Source organism: Ursus arctos, unplaced genomic scaffold (genome assembly GCF_023065955.2).
Source record: "Ursus arctos isolate Adak ecotype North America unplaced genomic scaffold, UrsArc2.0 scaffold_33, whole genome shotgun sequence".
NCBI classification, from domain to species: Eukaryota; Metazoa; Chordata; class Mammalia; order Carnivora; family Ursidae; genus Ursus; species Ursus arctos.
The window spans coordinates 12,551,430-12,575,645 of NW_026623019.1; the positions used below are offsets into that span (position 1 = coordinate 12,551,430).

Here is a 24,216-nt window from a genome sequence, read left to right on the forward strand (position 1 = left end):
TTCCATTCTGATTCCTATGCAATATATATAAAATATGCACAAAATCAATTTAAGTTATATACTATCTCTATATAAGTGGTTTTGCTTTGTTGGTGGTGAACCAACACCTAGAATGTCTTTCACAACCAAAGACACTGTCCCTGAGAAGGGAAGTAGGTTGTCTGAGGTCACTCAGCTAGAATAAAGCTGCTCCTATAACGTATTTTGTATGAAGATTTTCTTTTACCATGTCTAAGGTATATGCAGTATTTTCACCATTATCTTATAGGTTTGCTGTATGAGGATTAGATGATAAATGCAAACTGAAGAAATACACATGAGAAATGTATTATCTTTTTGTTATATTCACAAATGGATGTGTACTGAGAGATTTTAAGTAACAAATTAGCACAAGAATTGAGAAAGTTGATTATGCATAAACTACATAATTTAAAATAACACCAACATTCTGGGGCACCTGGCCAGCTCAGTGTGTGGAGCATGTGACTCTTGATTTAGGGGTTGTAAGTTCAAGGCCCATGTTGGGCATACCGCCTACTAAAAAATAAAAATTTTTTTTAAAAAGTTTTTTTAATAAAATAAATAAATAATACCGACATCCCGAAGTCATGCATTATCTCCTGGGTTTTATCCCTTCCTTCCTGTTCCTCCCTTCCAGGCTACCAACAAAGAAGCATAAGCCCACTGTACCCTGAAAGATTAAGAATCCTGTGTATTCATCAAAGAAGCAGAATTAGAAAGGAGAAGCAAAATTAGGAGCACCTTACCTGCATAAATTCATAGCTGTCAAATTCCCCAAAGTATATTGTATAAAAGGTCCCTGCAGGGACACCTCAGTGGCTCAAGATGGTCAAGCGTCCAGCTCTGGATCTCAGCTCAAGTCTTGATCTCAAAGTCAGGAGTTCAGACTCCAGATTAAGCTCCATGCAAAAAAAAAAAAAAAAAAAGCTCTCTGAATTTCCCATAGTTACAATTAAAAACTAACATAGAATAAAAAAAAAAAAAAATAGATCCCTACAGTCTCAGGGGCATCTGGATGACAAAACAGCTGTTCAGGAAACTTGAAGTCACCAATGATTTGAAAGTCCGCAGTGAAGAACTTGTTAGAAGTTACTCTCAGTCTACCGCAATTCTACAAATCTCTTCTGCGATATGTCTACTTTCCTCTCTAAAGAAATGAATGTGAGGGACGCCTGGGTGGCTCAGTCGTTAAGCATCTGCCTTCGGCTCAGGGCCTGATCCCAGCATTCTGGGATCGAGCCCTGCATCAGGCTCCTCCACTGGGAGCCTGCTTCTTCCTCTCCCACTCCCCCTGCTTGTGTTTGTTCCCTCTCTCGCTGGCTGTCTCTCTCTCTCTCAAATGAATAAATAAAATCTTTAAAAAATAAAAGTAAAATAAAAATAAAGAAATGAACATGAAACTATTTTGAAAGACAATCAAGATTACTTGAGGCAAAGGACAAAGACCGTATGATTCCACTTACATGAGGCGCCTAGAGTAATCAAATTCACAAGGACAGAAAGTAGAATGGTGGTTGCCAGGGGCTAGAGGAGAGCGGCATTGTTCATCTTTAGTAGATACAGAGTTTCAGTTTGGGAAGATGAAAAAGTTGCAAAGATGACTGGCGGCGGTGGTTGTACAATAGGAATATGTTTAATACCATTGAAACTGACACTTAAAAATGGTAAATTTTACGTTGCCACAGTAAAAAGATTACATCTTGAAATATTATAAACTAACAAAGGTCATCAAATATTTCCCAAGTTTCTGAGAGTACAATGGAGAAATGACAAAAGTAGAAAAATCTGATTTTATGTTCCATTTGGATGTAAGAAATTACTGCAACTTTAAATGGAGGCATTGTTTTCAGAAAACTGTTAAAATGCACTACTAAGGTGGGGGGATGCTGGATGGCTCAGTTGGTGGAGGACGTGGGGTCATGAGTTCAAGCCCCACACTGGGTGTAGAGATTAGTCTAAAAATTAACAAATAAATAAAAATGTACTATAAGTGCTTAAAAATGGAGAGAGGAATTTCAGCCCTTTCCATGATCACATCAACACAGGTTTTCTTGTGTAAATGAGCTGAATACAGCTTAGGAAACTCAGAGCTCAGTTATTTATTCAACAAATATTTATTGTTGGCCAATGTGCCAAACACTGACAGATTCTGGCGGTAAGACAATACGGCCAATACACTTCTGTAGGAGTTCCTCTCTCTCATCAAAGGAAATTGACAAGTAAACCAGTAAGCAAATGATAATACGGATTGTGATAAATTCTCTAAAGGACATAAACAGAATTATGAATGATGAGTGGGACAGAAGACATTGATGGCCCTCAATAACCCATGCTCCCAGTATCCATGCTCTTGTGAGGTCCCTTCCCACACTAGCTCTGGACTTGGCCATGTGACTTGCTTTGGCCAATGCAACAATGGTGGAGTGATGTAAGCAGAGGCTTCAAAAGCATTTGCACAAGTTTTGGGGGTTGAGGTGGGGGAAGGGGTATTTAAGATCATGTGGTCAGGGAATACAAAGACAGTGGTAGTTAAGATCTAAAGGATGTTAACTCTGAGAACAAAAATTTGAAAAGAAAAATACATTATAGGGGCGCCTGGGTGGCTCAGTCGTTAAGCCTCTGCCTTCGGCTCAGGGCATGATCTCAGAGTCCTAGGATCGAGCCCCCCATCAGGCTCCTCGGCTGGGACCCTGCTTCTTCCTCTCCCACTCCCCCTGCTTGTGTTCCCTCTCTCACTGGCTGTCTCTCTCTCTGTCAAATAAATAAATAAAATCTTAAAAAAGAGAGACAGAGAAATGTGGATCTACATGAAAGGTGTATGTATTTATGACTTTGATAAATAATTGTCAGTCTTTCGTAGAGGCTATGCCCGTGTATTTTCCCAAGATCAATCATGAGAATATCTCTCACCAGCAGCATATATCAGCACATATGTAGATAAATAGATATAAATACAGACATAGATATAGATATGCACCTATCTTTGCCATAGGAAAAAATACCATCCCTTTGGCATGTATTTGTCTAATCATAATCACATATACGAGAGTCATCTGTAGTTCCTCTTCTGTGACTTGTCTATTCATACCCTTTGCTTGTTTTTCTACTGGGCTGTTGTCCTTGTCATTGATTTGTAAAAGCTCTGTATAGGTTAAGGAAATTACCCCTTTGTTTGTGATTTGAGTTGAACGTATGATTTCCCAGTTTAGCAGACTGATGTAGGGTGGTCAATAGCTAGAAAGTAAACTATACCAAGACAACCGCACTTAAATGAAAAAACGTTTGTAAGCTACAGCTTGAACCAGTGTAAGAAAGTAACAACGGACGTGCTGAGGAAAAAAAACTAGTATCTGCGGGCAAGAACCACACAATGAGGGACAGAGAGAAGCAGCACGTGGGAGGAGGGGGCTGAAGAGAGGGGGCACTGCTGTCAGAGGAGAGGAAGCCCCCTCTGAGGCCAGACTGTGAACCTGAGAGACTGAATTTCAAACTGTAGGAAATTATTTAAAGCAGTAGGTGATACCACAGGTCAAAGATCGGGCTCTAAGTTCAGTCAGTAAGCTCCTGTTCACCTTCTGAACCGTTCAAGTCTTGTTCCTCTCTCTGTCTCACTGATACAAAAATGGCTACCAATGAGAGACACTTAATAAGCAAGGCTCCTAGAGCCACACTGTTTCAGATCAACTCTCAGCAATAGCACCTACTTGCGTGTGCCTTTGGGTGACTTACTTCAGCTCTCTGGGTCTCCGTTTCCTTATCTGTAAAATGGGACTAATCTTAGTACACACCCCTACAGAGTTATTATGACAGTATATGAGTTGAAAAATGTGAAGCATTTAGAAGAGCACCTGGTACATATATGCATTCGGTTAAAGTTATTTAATGTTACTGGGGCACCTGGGTGGCTCAGTCAGTTAAATGTCTGACTGGATTTCAGCTCAAGTCATGATCCCAGGGTCGTGGGATCCAGTCCTGCCTCGGGCTCCGTGCTCAATTCAGAGTCTGCTTGTCTTTCTCCCTCTGCTCCTCCCCCACTCATGCTCTCTCTCTCTCTCAAATAAATAAAAATCTTTAAAAAATAAAAATAAATTTATTTAATGTTATTTTTTTTTAAGATTTTATTTATTTGACAGAAAGAGAGAGCACAAGCAGGGGGAATGGCAGAGGGAGAGGGAGAAGCAGACTCCCTGCTGAGCAGGGAGCCTGATGTGGGGCTCAATCCCAGGACCCTGAGATCATGACCTGAGCGGAAGGTAGACGCTTAACCGACTGAGCCACTGCGGCGCCCCTTAATGTTAATATACACTAATACACACATATACTTAGTGTATTTCAGACAAGTAACACAGTCTCTCAGATTTTCAACCACTGTTGTGTACAATTATCCTCATTTCACAGTAGCAAAACTGAGGCTCAGGAAAGTATATAAGACCCACTTTTTTCATCACCTTTGGGTCACCTCCCAATATTAAAGAAAATAGTATCTTTACAAGGAAAGCTTGTAGAAAAAAAAATCTTACACAGGCAACCAGAAACTATCTTCAAGTATAGGAAGGGTTATCATGAGGACCAGAAATTAATGTTGTTCTGTTGCTCAGGGGGCAGAAGCACTATCAATAGGTAAAAAATCAAGGGATGCAGAATTTGGTTCAACCTTATGAAGAAGTTGCTGTTTATACTTTCCAGTGTAGCTCCATTTCCCAGCTCAGTGCTTGGCAACAGCTCTCAGCTCCCAATAAATAGTTGTTGAATGAATGAATGAATGAATAGCTTTCCAAAATGGCACAGATGGCCTCAGAAGCACTCCATCCTGACATGTGTACGAAGAGGCTACCGTGAAGCACCTGATGGAGGGCTACAAGAAATGACTGACATACAATTATGCTGAGTCTTCAGGAAGAAGCATCATCTAGAGAATATGCAGTAAGAGAAGTTCTTCTCAGAACCACTAAGGGACTGAATTCTGGCTTTGAAAGTTTCTGTACTATAGGTGAAAGTAACTTCAAAGGGGACCCTCGTCAAATGTTTCTCATTGTTTCTGTGGGACACAGGTGTCCAGAGGCAAGACCACTCTACTGACATTTTAAACAGGTAAAATCAAGCAAAGGAAAAAGGCTGTAAGCGGCACGCCACGGCAAGAGGGCAAAAAAAAGAAGGAGCGGATGGTTCAAAAGAGCATGGCAACGTATAAAGTAGTAATATAAATTAATGATAATTCCTACCATGAGGATTTATGATGTGTCAACCACTGTGAGAAACTGAAGTCTCCATGGAAAAATGAGTTATCTTCCAATTTTTGAAGGTACTGGAGCCCGAGAGGACCAAGTTCAAATTCTGACTGGAACGTTTAATCACGGTTTGACTCTAGGCAAGCTTCCCAAATCCTCTGGTCTTCAATTCTGTCACATGTAAATCAACAAAATTGGAGATAAATAATTCCACAGAGATAGAACACACTAGATGCAAAACGTCTCCCACAGGACCCGATATATTCTGGCACTGCCCCCAGTCGGTAAAATATAAGGAGCTGCCTATGATAGCTGAAACGGACCAACGGTTCAACGGCTTGCTTCATAAGCTGGGGAGTTCTCCATCTCTGGAGGTGCTTATGCAGAGGCTACCCAGCTACGTGCAAACAGCAACACTTACATAATGCAATGTCCCTTGCAGCACAGAGATCCCATGGCCCCTAAAGTCTGTCTCGTGTGAACAGCTAAAGGGCTTCGACCACGACAGACAGAAGAGCTCAGTTTCACAGGAGAAGCAGTAGATGGCCGCACGAGGGGCGACCCCAGGCGCAGCGCGTCCCACGTTCCAACAGCGCCCCTCGGACAGGGGCTGCTCAGACCCACAGAACAGCTGGCAGGTCAAGGCCAGGCAGCGAAGCGAAGGCGTTTCCCGGAGCCAGACCCTAGGTGTCACCAGTGCGACAGCACCGCCACTCACCCTCCCGTCCTCTGCACTTGGGTTGCCACAGGAAATAACACTGTCAGCAGCGCGGAGCTGGGGCGCTGACGCACGGAGGGCGGAAAGGGCGTGGGTGCGAGGGCCGAGGGCCCGGCTGTTTGTGCCAGCAGCGCCCTGCTGCCCCAGCCGCGCTCCGCCCGCCGCCGCTCGCTTCCTTGCCCCGCAGCTGCTCAGAGGGGGAGCGGGGAACCCACCGCCCAGAGTTCCAACTTTGGTTTTAAAGGTTATTACCGTGGATTTAGGCTTGGGGTTTGGACTTTGAGGGGAAAGGGGAACAGAGAATGAACGGGTCATAACAGAACTTTTCTTCCTTTGTCTCCCCTGCCTTGAACTGCATTTAAAGTCTCATGCTAGCTCAGTCTGCTGGAGAAAATAATAAAGCCGTGCTGACTGACACGTGCGTATTCGTGAAGAGAATGCTTTCACACGCTCTGTCTTGTTTGACCCTCCTAACACACCTGTGCAAGAGACAGGACAAGGGTGATCATCCCCATTATACAGATGAGAACAGTGAGGCTCAAGGAGATGGTAAACTACTCAAAACGGTACCCACTTTGTCTCCAAGAGATAAAATCATCCCTGGTTTTTAAATTAAATACTTCTGTATGATGAGCCCATGTAATCTATAAAGACTCGGCACTATTCAAACTCCTTATTCATCATCTCCCCGCCCCCCCCTCCATTATATTTACTGGTCACAAGAGGAAAAAAGTTACAACCCAGAGAAAGGAAGAAGTCAGTTTTAGATGAAAAGAGACTTAAAATACACACTAAGTGCAATCTATGGTCCTTGATGGGATCCTGATTTGAATGAATCAATGAAAGGCACATTTGGGATCAAATGCGAAATTTTGAATATAGACTAGGCATTAGGTAACATTAAGGAATTATTGTTAATCTTGGCAGGGATGATGATGGTATTGTACTTATAAAGAAAAATATTCTTGTTTTTAGAGCTTCCTCATGACATCTTTAAAATATATTACTGGGACGCCCTGGTGGCTCAGTAGGTTAAGTGTCTGCCTTGGGCTCAGGTCATGATCCCAGGGTTTTGGGACTGAGTCCCACAAGGGAATCCTTGCTCATCAGGGAGCCTGCTTCTCCTTCTGCCTGCCACTCCCCCTGTTTGTGCTCTCTCTCTCTGACAAATCATAAATAAAATCTAAAAAAATAAAATATGTTAGCAAAAAACTAATACATAAATGAAATATGTTAGCAAAAAATAATAATAGAGCATATGTGACAATATGCTGACAATTGTTAACTCTAGGTTATGGATATACATATAGGTGTTTATTTTACTATTCTATTTTTCTTGAAGTTTAAGTTTTTCATAGTAAGTTAAAAAAACTGCTGAGAAAAACAGTGACTCATTCTTCCTTTTACAGTTAAGCGTCTTTGTCTTTTTAATTTTTTTTGTATTTTGACATTCTCCTTGACTGCCTTTCAGTGTATAGAAAATTTGATGGGTGGGACACCTGGCTGGCTCAGTTGGAGGAGTGAGTGACTCTTGATCTCAAGGTCATAAGTTCGAGCCCCACATCAGGGGTAGAGATTACTTAAATAAATAAATAAACTTAAAAAGAAAAAGAAAATTTGGTGTGAAACGTAAATGCAGGAAGAGACTTCATCTTAACATTTGACTAAAATTTTACAGCTATAATTGTCTTTGATCACACCCTGCAGATTACAAACAGGAGCCTAATACATAGAATGTGAAAAAGTTCCTCTTAAAAGAAAAGAAAATGGTGCTCTGATGGATTTTTTTTTCCCTTTTGCGTTTCATTTTGAAACCATCCAAACTTACAGGAGTTGCAAGAATGGTATAAGGACTCCTGTGGACCCTTCACCCTGATGCATCAATTGTTAACACGTTGCCATGTTTGCTCACCACTCTCTTTCTATCTACACAGTTGTATGTATTTTTTCTGGACCATTTGAAAATAAACAGCAGTCATTCCCTTTTACCCCTAAATACTTCAGCGTGTATCTCATGGGAACGGGGACTTTTTTACATAACAACACAACTAAATTCAGGAATTTTTAGCATATACAGTCCCTATTCAAACTTTGCCAACGGGCCCAACAATGTCCTTTACAGTATCTTACCCCAATCCAGAATTCAGGATCAAACCTTTATCATGTATTGCATTTGGCTGGTGCCTCTCTTTAGTTCGTCTTAATCTAGAACAGCTGGTTAGCCTTCCTCTGTCTTTCGTGACATGAACAATGAAGAGTATAGTCCAGTTGTTGTGTATAATTTCCCTTAATTTAGGCAGAAAACCTACTAACGCTCTTTATAATTCCAAGAATTTTACCAATTCATCTCCTCTCTTCTTCAAGACCTAGAATTACATTTACAGGAGAAAAGAAAAATTGAACTGTTAAACCTTGAAAGTATATATAAAGAACTTTATTCTCCCAGAGAGGATACAAAGAGGCCTCACTGATGAATGAAATTAGTTAAATAAATTTACAACAATATCAGGTTTAAACTAGGTGAAAAGATTAACTGGTGACTATAATAATTTAGCAATAAAACATACTACTAAGGGAATCTCTAATGATCTCTACAAATTTGGGTTTCTTTTATTTTAATTATTATTTTTTTTTTACTTTAAAAAAGGGGCACCTGGGTGGCTCAGTTGGTTAAGTGTCTGCCTTCAGTTCAGGTCATGATCCCAGGGGACTGGGATCAAGCATCATGCTCCCTGCTCAGCAGAGAATGTGCTTCTTCCTCCCTCTGCCTCTCCCCCTGCTCATGCTCTCTCTCTCTCTCAAGTAAATAAATAAAATCTTTAAATACATACGTACACACATACATACATACCAAACAGGAGTGCCCGGCTGGCTCAGTTGGTGGAGCATGTGACTCTTGATCTCAGGGTCATGAGTTCAAGCACCAGGTTGGGCATGAAGGCTACTTTAAAAAACAAAACAAAAAACAGCAAACAAACAAAAGCCTTAAAAAATTGCATACATCTTTTTTTATCTGGGACATGTAAGGTATGTTTATACAAAAATAAGAAAATCAAACTACAGCTTAAGATATCTTCCACAATGTGGATTCTGCGATAGAAGTAACCTTAGAGATTATCCAAGCAACTGATATTTTACAGAAAAAAAAAACACCAAAACCCAGACTATATCCTACAGAAATATTCAGACAAGTGTATATGGGTATTTTTACAAGGATGTTTCCCCAATACTGTTTATAATAATGGGGGGAGGGAATGATCCCAATATCCATCAATGGGAGGGTTTTTCTTTCATTAGGCAAATTTTTCAGAAGTTATTTTTAAAAATTTGGGGGGGAGGGTTGCCTGGCTGGCTCAGTCAGTAGAGGATGTGACGCCTGATGTCAGGGTCATGAGTTCAAGCCCCAAGTTTGGCGTGCAGCCTACTTTAAAAAATAATAAAAATAAATTTTTAAAAATAATTTTTATTATGAGGATTTTAAAAATTGTTTTTGTCAATATATGAAACTCTCTATAGCCATAAAATAATAACGCAAATGTATATTTAATAAAACATGCCCATTATATATGAAATGGCAAAGCAAACTCCAAAATATCATCTTCAGTATAATCCACCCTTTTCTAACTAAATGCATATAGGTGTGTGTGGGAACTGAAAAAAATGAAAATAAACATACCAAAATATCACTAGTGATGGATGGCCTCCAGGCAAGACTAGAATTGATTTCAATTGACTATTTTATCTTTAGTAAAGTGTGAATTTTATATCAATCATTACTTCATTAAACAGGAAAAATAAAGTTACTTTCATTCCAAGAAGAAACAAGTATCTTCTTTTCATTTCCACTTTGACCAGTGAATATTAACCATGTCCCAAAGCATGTGGAACAATGCTATGGAATCATTACTGGCTGGAGACATTATTCTTAATATCCAAGATTAGAATTGCACTAAAGATAACATGGAAGAAAGACATACCAACAGTGTATTTGTAAGTGGCATTATGTCACTGGGATCAGGAAAGAAAGAAAGAAAGAAAGAAAGAAAGAAAGAAAGAAAGAAAGAAAGAAAGAAAGAAAGAGGGAGGGAGGGAGGGAGGGAGGGAGGGAGGGAGGGAGGAAGGAAGGAAGGAAGGAAGGAAGGAAGGAAGGAAGGAAGGAAGGAAGGGAGAGAGAGAAAGAGAGAGAGAGAGAGGGAGGGAGGGAGGAAGGAAGGAAGGAAGGAAGGAAGGAAGGAAGGAAGGAAGGAAGGAAGGAAGGAAGAAAGAAAGAGAAAGAAAGAAAGAAAGAAAGAAAGAAAGAAAGAAAGAAAGAAAGAAAGAAAGAAAGAAAAGGAAAGGAAAAGAAAAGAAGAAAAAGCAGAGTATGTCTCACTCATTTGACAATGACATGCTGTGGGAAATTTTTTGGATGGATGGGTGGATGGGTGGATGGATGGATGGATGGATGGATGGATGGATGGATGGATGGATGGACTGACAGGTAGGTGAATGGATGGGTGGATGGATAGATGGACAGATGGGTGGATGGACAGATGTGTGGATGGATGAATGGGCAGATGGATGGACGGACAGTCGGATGGATGGGTGGATGGAAAGATGGATGAACAGATGGATGGACGAACAGACTTCAATATGTGTGAATGTACATGGCATACCATTCCATAAAGAACTGGAGGCAGCTGGGAAGAGAGTTGAATAGCTAGATTGATCTAGGTTTTCATTCTTTAGTATTTATAGTCAACTTTCCCAGTGACTGTACTTTTCTCAGGTTATTACACCCTTCTAAGGAAGAGAAGGGAGAAGTTCAGCCTCTGCTACTCCTCCAATCTCTGCCCTATAAAGAGCAACAAGGGGTGGATGAAAGCATGGGGAAGAGTGATAACCACCACTATTTGATGAATTCTTAACCTCTGGAGGAGATTTCTGCATAATCCAGAAATATGTACACCCAATTCTGGCTCTATTTCCGGAGATTCTTGAGGTCCCTGAATCCCACCCATTACTTTCGTTGAGACTCACCATGTCCATGTTAAGAACTCCCAGGTTAAACTGCAGCAAGAGAGGACTGGACCTGGCAATGACAGGCAGAACAGACCATAAAAGCTTTAGAGATCAAGCCCTGGTATTTCTATTTGACATAGGGGATCTTGCTACCTTGAATGGAGCTGCAGCAAACAGGCACTTAAAATTAGAATGGAAAGGGATGGAAGTTAGTATATTTTTCTGGTTAATACTTTGAGTTAAAACAATGCCTTTCAAAACAAATAATTCACCACAGTTCCAAGTAGTGAATTAACGACAAGAGTCCATGATTCCTCGCAAAGAAAAAGAAAGACAACTGAGCATGCATTTATTTATTAAACAAATCTATATTGAGTTTCCACTGTATGCCAGGCCTTGTTCCAGGAGCTGGAGACATACCAAGGAACAAACAAAGCCTGCCACGTGGAACGTGCTTTCTTGTTGAGGTGGGGGAGGAAGACAATAAACAAGTAAACAAGCAATTATATGATATAATGTCACAATGTAATAAGTGCCAGAAAGAAAAATACCATAGGGGAAAGAGAAAAAGAGCAATGGGAAGGTTTTATGACAGAGGAGAGTTAGGGAAGGCTTGGCTGAGAAAAAGACACTTGAACAGATGCCAGAATGGAGTGAAGGAGCAAGCCATGTAAGCATCTGGGGGAAGAGTTTTCCAGGAAAACAGAACAGGAAATGCAAAAGCCCTGGAGAGGGAATGTGCTCCATGTGTTAGAAACAGCTAGGAGGCCACTGCGGTTGGAGGGAGGTGAACAGGGGAGATGGTGGAGCTAAGTCCAGGAGGTAAGCTGGTGTCAAACCACGTAAAGGCTTGGCAGCCACAGGAGAGGCTTTGAATTGTCTTCTAAGAGCTGTGAGAAGCCACCAGAAGGAGGCTTTCAGAAGGGCAGTATCATGATCTGACATATTTTATAATGGGTCATTGTAGCTGCTATGTGGGAAAGAGGCAGAAGGAGGGTGAGAGCAGAGAAGAAACAAGAGAATGCTTATTTTTCCCTTTCCACATGGTACTGGTGATTTTTGGTGGCCCAGGGAAAGAGAACAGAGATATAAAAATTATTGGATCAAACTGAATCCTTCAGACCAGTTCATTTTACCAGAATGTCACCAACATCTGGCTGATGGGCCCTGGAAATGAGACAGCAGTCTCCCACCTAATGTTAACTGTGATATTGTGGTTTATAATAATATATATTTGGTCTTTGTCCCAATTTCTTGCACAGAGCTTCTAAAACCCTTGGAATTTCCTTAAGTGATGAGAGCGACAAGAGTGTCTTTGGTTGTATTAATAAGGCATCTTTAAGACGGAACCTAAGGATGGGGACTGGTTACCCGGGGAACCAACCATATGACTAGAGGGTTGGGACTTTCAGCCCCATCCATCCCCCGATCTCTGGGGAAAGGAGAGGGGTTGGAGGTTGAATCAATCTCCAATGGTCAGTAATTTAATCAATCATTCCTATGTAATGAAGCCTCCATGAATACCCAAAAGGACAGGGTTCAGAGACCTTCTAGGTTGGTGAACACATGGAGATTCAGGGAGAGTGGCTTGCTCTAGAGACAGCATGAAAGCTCCACATCTTCCCTTGCCCCATACCTTGCCCTCTGCATCTCTGGCCTCTAGCTGCTCCTAAGTTATATTATTTTATAATAAACCAGTAATCTAGTAAGTAAAATGTTTCTTTGAGTTTTGTGATCCCCTCTAGCAAATTAATCAAACTTAAGTGGAGGGTCTTGGGAACCTCCAATCTAGCTGGCCAGTCTGACGCCTAGGTGACAAGCTGACTCGTGATTGGTATCTGATGTGGGGAGGTGGTAGGCAGTCTTGTAGGACTGAGCCTTTAACCTGTGGAATATGATACTATTTCCAGGTAGATAGCGTCAGAATTGATTTGAATTGTAGGACACCCTGCTGGTACCTGAAAGTTGCTTGGTGGTGTGTGAGGCTGCAGATGTGGCCCATACCTCCTTGTTAATTGTATCCTAGCATCTAAAGGATTTAGGGATTTGGTCTCCATCATATTTCCATTAATTCACCAATCTGGCACCTGCAGAATGAATCTGGTAGGACAAACTGAGTAGTAGTCTGATCACAGCTGCCAGGCCAGATGTAGTATCTTAGGTAGAGATTAACATGGCCTCAGGCACATAGATTATAGAAGACCTGTCAATAGACATCCCTAGACACAGTGTTTCTGTTGGACACGGGTACCCAGCAACATCAGTTGTAAGCACCAATGATAATCTAGCTTAACTTCTGAGACAAGTCTCAACCCTGGAGGTCTAAACCAATAATACCCCACTCTGAAAAGGTAATCGAGATAACAGTTGAAGTCTCTTTCTTCCTCCAGTCTGGAAGAGTGTCAAGATGTCTTTCCATAAGCCATCAAAAAGAATGAAATATTGCCATTTGCAACAACATGGATAGAACTAGAGGTATTACGCTAAGCGAAATAAGTCAGTCAGAGAAAGACAAATACCATATGATTTCACTCATGTGGAATTTAAGAAACAAAACAGATGAACATAGGAGAAAGGAAGGAAAAATAAAATAAGATGAAAATTGAGAGGGAGGCAAACCACAAGAGACTCTGAACTCTAGGGAACAAACTGAGGCTTGGAGGAGAGGTGGGTGGGGGGATGGGCTAAATGGGGGATGGGCATTAAGGAGGGCACTTGATGTAATAAGCACTGGGTGTTGTATGCAACTGGTGAATCACTAAATTTCACCCTTGAAACTAATAATACAATATATGTTAACTAAATTGAATTTAAATAAGGAATTTTAAAAAATCTTTCCATAGATCAAGCTTGTATCTTGATTTTTTTTCTTACATTTTATTAATTTATTAGGGAGAGAGAGCATGTGAGAGAAGAGACAGAGAGAGAAAGAGCAGGAGCAGGGGCAGAGGGAGAGGGAGGGGGAGAAGCAGACTCCCCCCTAAGCAGGGAGCCTGATGCAGGGCTCAATCCCAAGACCCTGGGATCATGACCTGAGCTGAAGGCAGATGCTTAACAACTGAGCCACCCAGACACCCCTACAGTTGATCATTTTTATACCACTTTTATAAGTATTCCTGTTCACATTCTACTTCAGCTTTGAATGTGGTTACCAAGTGTCTAACCCTTAAATTTCTAGATAGTATTGTCCTCTCTGGCCAAAGAAGCACTTTCCCTAGAAAGCCATACTCCAGCAATGACACTTGTGCCAAAGTGTATACCATTTGTACAATATCATATAGGCCAACTGTAAATATCTCAGAGAACAATCACTGTTCTTAAGTACTCTGAAATTTTTTTCTATGTAAATTATTGTAAACCATTTTAATGATTGGGACAATGGAAGTTGATTTTGATTCCGCAGACGTGTTCTTTTCTATCCCAATCCGAAAAGGACCAGAAACAGCTTGAATTCACATGTAATAGACAACACTATACATTTACGGCTTTCCCTCTGCGTTATATTAGCTCTCCTTCCTTCTGTCACAATACAGCCCAAAGAGATCTAGATCATCTCGACAGCCCACAGAACATCCCGTTAATCTATGACTCTGGCAACACTGTGCTGATAACATCAGAGGCCTTGGTAAGACGCGTGCTCCAGAGGCTGAGAGGCTTGCCGCATCTGTATCTGAAGGGATATTTTATCTTGTATCTTCTACTGTGAAGAAGGAAACACAGTGCCCTCTGGGCCTTTTTAGGTTTCAAAGGCAGCATATTACACAGCTAGAGGTAAGGCTTTGACCCATGTACTGGGTGACACAAAAGGCTGCCAGCCTTGAGTGAGGCCTGGAGCAGGAAACAGGTCTGCATCAAGTCCACACTACAGTGCTAGCAACCCTGCCACGAGGCCACGGACTCCGTCAGACCCTATGGTGTCAAAGATACAGTGTGGCGTTCACAGCAAGTCCCAGTGAGAATCCCAGCACAGGCCATCCTCCCCAGGTAGTGTCTCTGAGCTGGTCCTCAAGCCGTGCCTTCAACGACTTGTTCCGACACTCCCTCAATCAGCAAGGTAGCTTCTGGGGGCGTGGTGTGTGATAGGGCCGTGATCGCAGACCCACTCCCACATTTCCTGTGCTGTAAAGTGAGCCCCAGTCCCTGGACTGATGCCACGTTACATGGGATCCCACACCAGGGAATGAAACACTTCGTAAGCCCTCACGGAGTGGTTCTGGCTGAGGCTCAGAATGCAGAGAAAGGCAAACCCAGGCTCAGGAGATGTGTCTATTCCTGAGAATAAACTGCTGGGCCTTCCAGGATAAAAGGAACCCATTATACTCAACGTCTTCCCTAAGGTCTGTTGCTAGCAGCTGGACATTCATCAGTGGCAGTCTTGGTAAGTGGAAATCAGTAATGCTTGTTCCCTGCATAGTCTCTGTCCCCGCTACCATGGACACTTGATTCATGCGTCTATCATGCTAGCAATGAGATAGCCATTGACAGGGGCTGGCCATCAGTCAACTGACCAGGTCATTTTGTCTACTTGGTTGTTTACTGCCTCTTCTGTAGATGCTCTCTGAGAGATGTTAACACTTGAGAGGTTTCATGCCTACTCCTGTATTTCTATTCATATGCCCCTATGCCAGACCTCCTTGTCTGCAGCCTTCCAATCTCCTTTTTCCTTCCAGATCCCTGGTCAACTGGCCAGGCCATCTGCCACTGCCCATGAGTTTTCATATATATTCTAACCTCAGGCTACGTCTCTCCCGCACAAAGTACACTACTCAAAGCTCTATCCACCGGGAGGACTCTCCCTTGCCATTGTCTTTTAAGGCTGCTGAGAAGGCTGTAGAAAAGATACCATTCATTTTTAGCTTGCACTCACATGTAGGGTGGACCCATCTGCCAAACAAAATTGACTTTTTTCATTCTTTGGTTGGTCATGCAGAATGCCCGTACAGCCATGAGTGTGAGCTCTGGAGGGTCACTGGGGTAACTGGTAGAGGGATCATGGCGGGGGAGAGAGGGTATCTGGGATCTTGCTCATGCAGCTTACTTGTACCCTCTGGTCCTGCCTCTTCTCAATTCTGGATGTAGCACCTTCATTTTATGATGGATTGCTTCTAGGATCCCCTTATTTATGACGTGGTTGATCCACTCCAGTTCATAATGAGAAGTTTTAGTGCATGATCACTTGGTAACCAATTGACAGGCCTGCCTTCTATCTTGACCAGAGCTTTACAGAATGGCAGGAGTCATTTTTCAAAGGCATGTGATTCTCTACAGCAGATAGCATGACCTTGCTCACCATTCCCGAGGCCCTGAATCATGATCCCCCACTGGCACTTGCCACAAAATCTACACAGCATATTTTCCTACTATTGAGAGCAACACCGTGGGGTCTGCAGGCTCACATGGCCTGAGGGATCGCCCTGGACCTGAGACACAGTGCTTTCCTGCACAAGATCCCACAGAAACCTGGCAGTCCTACACGTCACTAAGTATAAGAATGGCAGCAGCAACCAAAAAATACATATGCCTTCAAGTTTTCATCTATTTTTGATAAACATGACAGTGAAGGTGGTTGAAACCTGGAGGACCCAGCAGAAATACTTCAATTTGCATGTAGGGACCCAGCCCAGGTAAATAAAAGCTAGAGAACACAACCCTAAAACCATCTAGGATCTTTTCTTCCTGAGGCATGCAAATATCTAACTTTCTAGTTGATCAGCCAGGCATGAGAGTTCTACCTTGAAAACAAAAAAGTACATCCTGTTGTCCTCATGTCTTGATCTCAAATGGGTTCTTGTTAGCTATTAATACATTGCATTTTTTTTAAGCAGAGGAAGTGGTTAGGGCAAATTATTTTCTCAAAGGCTTAGAATGGTACAATGCTCCATTTCCCCCCACCACATACTCAGAAAAGATATCCAAGTATCTATCTGGCTGAAATTCAAAAAGTTTTCATTGACTCAAGTCTAACAGAAGGGTCCCAGTAGTAATACAGTGTCCTAAGCGTCCCAATTTTCTACTATACATAAAAGCTTAGTACTTACTTGTGATTATTTTAGGGGAATCCACTTTGGAAAGTATTCAGAAAAGTTCAAGCTTGGCTAGTGCCATTTTCCTGTTCCATGTCCTTTAGCATAAGATTCAAATTCACCATATGATTTTCACGAGATAAATAATACTTCTAGCTACCATGTATTAGTGTTTATTATTTATTACTATAATATTATGCTAAGTATAATCATATTTTTTACTAGAAAAATCTAGCAAAGTAAGGTTGTGTGAGGGGTCTACAAGGCCACTCCCAGTCTTAATGATTTGCTAGGGAATGATTTACATGACACTCAGCATATTGTCACATTCATGGCTATAATTTATAACAGTAAGTAGCTATAAAGACAAATCAGCTTTGGGAAAAGTTGTGTAGGGTGGAGTTTAGAGAAAACCATGAGCTTTCAAGAGTCTTCTCCTGGTACAGTCACACAGGACATGTGTAATTTCTCCAGTAATGAGTTGGGACAATGCAAGTAAGATGTTGTCTAGCAGAGAAGGCTCACTGGGAGACTATGTGCCCAAGATTTTTATGGGGGGCTGCTCAGACAGGCATTCTGTGCTTAGCATGTCTTAGATTCCAGACTCCCTGAAGGAAATCAGGTGTTTGGCATAAACCATATCACTTGCACAATTTCAGCACAGTAAGCAACTCTGTTTGTTTTGTTTTGTTTTTTAAGATTTTATTTATTTATTTGACAGAGAGAGAGACAGCCAGCGAGAGGGAACACAAGCAGGGGGAGTAGAAGAGGAAGAAGCAGGCTCCCAGCCGAAGAGCCTGATGTGGGGCTCGATCCCAGGACCCTGGGATCACACCCTGAGCTGAAGGCAGATGCTTAACGACTGATCCACCCAGGTGCCAGTAAGCAACTCTTAATGAGACAACGGTGGGAACCCTTCCCAAATCCAGATTGCCAACCAAGGGCGAACCTTGCAAGCAGGACTTTCAAAGGATGGCAATCTCAGGACTGCTATGTCTGCCTGTGCTACATCTTTTAACCCTTTACTGCATACAGGCATTATTAACCTTCTTAAAATATATTTTACATTTTTACATTTCATATTTTTCAAACCATTCTACTTATATTACATATTTATTTAAAATATTTATATTATATTTTTAAGATGCCTGGGTGGCTCAGTTGGTTAAGCATCTGCCTTTGGCTCAGGTTGTGATCCCAGGGTCCTGGGATCGAGCCCTGCATCGGGCTCCCTGCTCAGCAGGGAGCTTGCTTCTCCCTCTCCCTCTGCTGCTTCCCCTGCTTGCACTCTCTGTGTGTGTCTGTGTCAAATAAATAAATAAAATCTTCAAAAAAAAAAAAGAAAAGAAAAGAAACTCAAATAGGCTGATATCTTGCTCAAGACCATACAGGTCATATATGGCAAAGCCAGTGTCTGAACCACAGTATATGCGGTTTACTACTACGTTGTAATGTCTCAAATCATAGCATCTAACATACGTAAAATAGGTTTCATTTTGAGATTATCTTACATACACGCCAATCTTCTATGAATAAATTCTTCCACTGATAATTATAGCTGCTATCAGTCTACAGACAGAAGGAAGAAAAGGTAGAGGTGTTAGTCTCGGTATTTCTCATTTCTAAAAGATGTGTGAGGACTTTTGCTTTCCAGGACTACATCTAAGAAGCTGAGAAGTCACCACCCCATCCTAACAAAAAGCAAAAAGCTGAATAAACTGAAAAATCAACAATTATTTTTTGATTCCTTAGACAAGGGAAGTCACTGGGCAAACTGCTACCACCGCCCCCCCAACCCGAATTGGAGAGACTGACAGGTAGATACAGAGAATTTACCAAAGCAGCAATCTCCATGGGAACCAGTGTCAGGGTAGGAAAAGCTGAACTGTCATTGGTGAACTACTGGAGGCTCAGTGTGGACAAGCCCAAGAGATACAAACTTCAGGAATTCAGTTATCAGGAGGACCCCATCCTTCTTGTTTCACGTCCTGGAGCTCTACAACTTTCTCCCTTGGGCGGGGTGGGGGGGGAGTGGAATAAGGAATTATTCTGAAATACATCAGATCAGGGCACCTGGCTGGCTCAGTCAGGAGAGCACGCGACTCTGGATCTCAGGGTTGTAGGTTCGAGCCCTACCTTCAGTGCAGAGACTTACTTAAAAATAAAACCTAAAAGGGGGCGTCTGGGTGGCTCAGTCAGTTGAGTGTCCAACTCTTGATTTCGGCTCAGGTCATGATATGAGGCTCGTGAGATCGAGTCCCTCTCTCTCTGCTCCTTCCTGCACTCGTGCTCTCTCTCTCTCAAATAAATCTTTAAAAAAAAAAACACCTAAAAAAATAAAAATATATCAGATCATTCCCTTGTTAACAAGGTCTGCCCTCAGGGGAAACTCTTTTTTTTTTTTTTTTTTTTTTTAACATTTCATTTATTTATTTGAGAGAAAGGCAGAGACAGCCAATGAGAGAGGGAACACAAGCAGGGGGAGTGGGAGAGGAAGAAGCAGGCTTTCCGCTGAGCAGGGAGCCCGATGCGGGGCTGGATCCCAGGACTCCAGGATCACGCCCTGAGCTAAAGGCAGACGCTTAAGGACTGAGCCACCCAGGCGCCCCTCAGGGGAAACTCTTTGACCAGAATCTAACCTGCAGGGGTTTATCAGAGCCCAAGAGGTTGGGGAAAGGGAAATATCCAACCCCGCCTAGCTTTCCAAATGGGAGAAAAGAAATCCCCAGCTCCAGCCCAGTCTAGCCATCCTGTCCCACCTGAGGAGAGGAGGAAAAGAAGAGAAGCAGCTGGAAAGCTCACAGTCCACAGGCACAGACTCATCAAGAGACTGAGACCTAATCACAGCACCACAGAACGCTTCTCCTCCCCCACCTCACCATTCAAGTAGGTGGATGGGACGAACACAAGAAAAACAGACTCAAATACAGAGAGCAAACTGGTGGTTGCCGGCATGGAGGCGGATGAGGGCATGGGTGACTAGGGAAAAGGCATTAAGAGGTACAAACTTCCAGTTATAAAATAAACAAGTCACAGAGATGAAGAGTACAGCATAGGGAATATAGTCAATACCATTGGTCAAAACAAATGAAGAAATAACGTGTGTATTTCTGAGCCTTTTAACCCAAAAATGAGGCCACCCACGAAAGACGCTTATCCCCCCTTTACCGTACTAAAGCACAAATACAAAGAGATAAAAACATTGTCTAAAAATAATAATGAATCAATCTATTCTTACCCACTTCTGCAGTGCAGAGAAACTACTTTGTAGCAGTGTAAACCCTGGCCTTTGGCTCTGCAAGCTCCTTGCATTTGATTTGCAAAGCAGAAAAGGATCCTCTTATGGGTCGTTATTTATATATCAGCACAACAAATACTCTGATCAACTGCCCAATCCTAACAAAATGAGGGACCTTTCCTGATTCACCTCAGCCGCACGTTTCCTATCAAATCATAGAAGCTTTATATAAATGAATCAGGTTTAGGCTTAAGACAGGAAGTCAGTGGTTACTTCAATCACCCCTTGGCCCATCTGTCGTTCCTTTGTCTCCCTAAACAATGCTTTTACGACCCAAATGCCACTCTAGCCTTGGTGAAAATTTCAGCTCCACAATTTGCAAATGAAGTGAGCTTGAGCTAACTACTCTGACTTTCTGAATCTCCTTTTTTCTCATCTGTAAAATGGGGATAAGAGTAACAGTTTTTTCATGAAATGACTCTAAGGATTTCATGATATAATGCATGTAAAGCTCTTGGCACAGTGCCTGGCATTAAAAAAATACTCAGTTAATTTTATGTTTCTCACTATAATCACAAGGGCCATTAATGATTATCAGCAATCTTTTTTGACATCTATGCAATCTATTAGAACAAACATCTCTCTCTCTCCCCTTCCTCTCTCTGTCCGTTATTTTTTTACCGGTAGCATTTATGTAATGTTAGCATTATTCTTATCTACGGGGGCTGGATATTGGAAAAGTCATGGAAAGATCCAAATGGGACCTTTGGTGCCAAATGTTGGGAGTGATGGGATTCATCTGGGAATTTTCCAGTGCTCGTGAGCAAGAGCAGAATGTCACAAGATGCCAAGACAGCAGGAAAGTGAGCACCAGTGCAGACCTGGAGATAATTTTGTAACTAGGAATGGAGGCTGCATTTGCTGGCACTTTCTTGTAATCTTTCCTGATAAACTTCTGCTTATTTGGCATGTGGGTTGCTAAGGTGATGGGATGACAGGAGGGAATTGTGCAACAGATGGTCCTAATATATTTAAACTTGACTAAGGTTTATTCCTTCGAGGTAAAGCTGTAACCGTAACCTAGCTGCCCAGATCCAGTGAGCATCTTAAGCTTAGACTGGCTTATCTTTCCTACATTTCCTTTTGACGCAGAAAGCCACCACTTGGGCCCAGCAGTAGTAGGGTTTGGGGAGGAGTGGGGAGTGCTGATAGCAGTAGAGTTTGCTTAGGTTATAAGTTTGAGCCCCACATAGGATGTAGAGATGACTTAAAAAAAAAAAAAATCGAAGAGTCAAATGGATTAACAATTGTGGGAACGTGTAACAAAATGCCACACATCATAACAATATTATGGTATTACCTAATTACTGCTTTGGACTGAGGCTTCATACAACCTTTTCAGAGAAAGGTGCTGCTTCCTGCCTCCCAGAATGAGCTGCATGAACTGAATTAGAAGGTGACACTCCCCAATAATCCAGCAATTTAATGACCATCGCAAATAAAATCTCTGGAAAAGGGGACAACTGGCTGGCTCATTTGGTAGAGCACCATGATGCTGGATTTTGGGTTCATGAGTTGTAGCCCATGTTGGGTATAGGGTTTACTTAAAAAAAAACAAAACAAGGGTCACCTGGGTGGCTCGGTCAGTTAAGCGTCTGCCTTCTGCTCTGGTCATGATCCCAGGGTCCTGGGATTGAGCCCTGATTGGGGTTCCCTGCTCAGCGGGCAGTCTGCTTCTTCCTCTGGCTGCCGCTCCCCCGGCTTGTGTATGCTCTCTACCCGCCCCCACCCCCTGTGTCAAATAAATAAATAAAATCTTATAAACAAAACAAAGAAAAAACTCTGGAAAAGTACTACATTCAACATAATTTTTTTTAAACCTGTTAATTGCCTTCTCTCCTAAGTTCCTCAATAGGAAACACTACACGTAAAACAAAATTAAAACTGTAGAGTTAGAAGTTCACCCTATGTTTCAAATGACAAGCCTGGTCATTTATTTATTAAAAAACGGAAATAGAGATTGGAAGTAGTACAGGTCCCTTTAGACCTTACCTAAATAGAAAGAATCAAGCTATAAAATTTAGTGACACTTCAAAAATATTATCTAGAGGAATAATAAACCACTTTGGCTTATCTCTCTGAAAGATGCCATTAGCAAGTATGAGTGAGGTTGCTCAATATTTTTCAGGTTGATTTGTCAACCTAATAAAAGGTTTGCCTCAGTTTCCTTGTAATAAGTATCATGAATTGTTACCAGGCAAAGGTCAAGATTTCTGTACTCAGGGTTACAATTTTTAACAATGTGACTCTAGCTTCGAGAAGATTTTTTAAGTAAGAAAATTAAGACAGAGAGCTTTTTACTTTTATTTATATGATTAATTTTTGTCTTTGAATATTCTATCATGTGACATACATAAATGTTGTAAGGGCTTGAATTTACCTAAGCCCATTAATAACAGCAGAGCAAATCAAATTTCAACACATGTGAAGGTCATAGTTGCATAAGATTTCTTTTTTTAACATATGCTTAGATTTTCTATCTGTTCTGTCTTCAAAGATGCCACATCCTTTGTAAAGAGCATGAACAAAATATAAAGGTATCTTTCCAATTCGGCAGGGTATTTTTCACTTCACTGAACTTACTACATAGATTCATGTAGAACATTCTAAAATTATTAGATAAGATTTAATCCGTTTTTTAATTGGCTTTTTTTTTTCATTGAAAAGAAAACTTTTTTTCATCATATGCTGTATTCTACAAGGTTTGCAATAACATTTTCAAAAGAATTTTCCTCTCGGTACGAATAGTCTTTTTTCTTCTTAGTTACGCAATAAGTGGAACCATGCGAAAGAAGCTATTGGTTTAAAAATACATGGCAATATAAAAGGCTTTTGTTTTCCCTTGCTTTGAGGAAATTCAATATAGTGGTGTAGCAAGGTTGGCAGGGGTGCTCCTAGAGAGAAAAGGGGGCCCCCTTGCCCCACTTTCAAGTGTTTGAAACTGAACTTGTATTCTAGGCCATACTATGTGTGGCGGTTGGGTCCTTGAATTAGAATAGTTTGCATAGGCAAAGAGAGCCACCTTTTTTTTTTTAAAGGAAGTGTTTCATAATATATATGGGAAATAAAAATAAGGTGGAAGCAATTCGTACCGCACTGTGATGTCAGGCTGCCTGTGCCAGATTCTTCCTGTCCCAAAACACAGTCGTCCTCGGTGGTTGGATGCGGGATACTTTCAGGCCTCTGTTGGCAATGACACCATGAAAGGAACATACAAAGTGAGTATGGTTATTTGGATGCAGTCTCTGTTAATAAAGACATGAAGATTACCTCTGAACATCTGGTTCACTGTCAAATGACTCATCATTTTTGGCTGTCGTGCCAATACATGTCTACATCAGCACAAAGGAAGTAGAAAATCATCATGATTAAAAAGAACAGAATATGGAAGTTTAATTTTAAAAAATAGAAAGTGGCATCTATTTTTTTGTATGCAAAGGATTTGGGGTCATTATGATGAGGGATAGAAGCAGAAAAATGTTCACCTTTAGCCCAGAAAGCTGACCTATAGCCTGCATAGTTCCCATGATGATCAAATATGTCTGATTGCTAAATTTTTTAAGGGACTCATGACTGCCTGTATATCTCACCAATATTTAAAATAAAACTGAATGATAAGCACCAGAGACATCTTGCAAAAGTAGTTTTACAAGTAGAAATTCGAAGAAGACATTTATGATCTAATATTCCCTGCACGTCGCCTTGCCCTTGACCACTAAGTGTATCACCCCCAGCTTCACACAGGGCAAGGGCAGCTCCTTCTTCCTTCCGGTAGCTCTTTCTATCCTCCTGTTACTTAAATAAACCTACTAAGTTGCAGCATACAATGTCTCAAGAACTCTTTCTTGCCAGCTATGATCCCCAACCCTGCAATAACTGTATCTAAAATTGTAGCATCATCCAAGTTACTCTGTTAATAATTGGAAG

The 24,216-nt window shown here is 41.5% G+C and overlaps 1 long non-coding RNA gene across 1 annotated transcript; it reads right to left on the reverse strand.

Moving 5' to 3' along the window:
* Positions 1 to 704: 704 nt before the first annotated feature.
* Positions 705 to 23,620, reverse strand: LOC113270220 (uncharacterized). The gene is made up of 6 exons (XR_003321751.4): positions 23,382 to 23,620; positions 10,987 to 11,038; positions 8,819 to 8,911; positions 8,098 to 8,333; positions 5,244 to 5,420; positions 705 to 920 (listed from the first exon to the last, which is right to left on the reverse strand). It is a non-coding gene; the product is annotated as an uncharacterized LOC113270220 (long non-coding RNA).
* Positions 23,621 to 24,216: the final 596 nt, after the last annotated feature.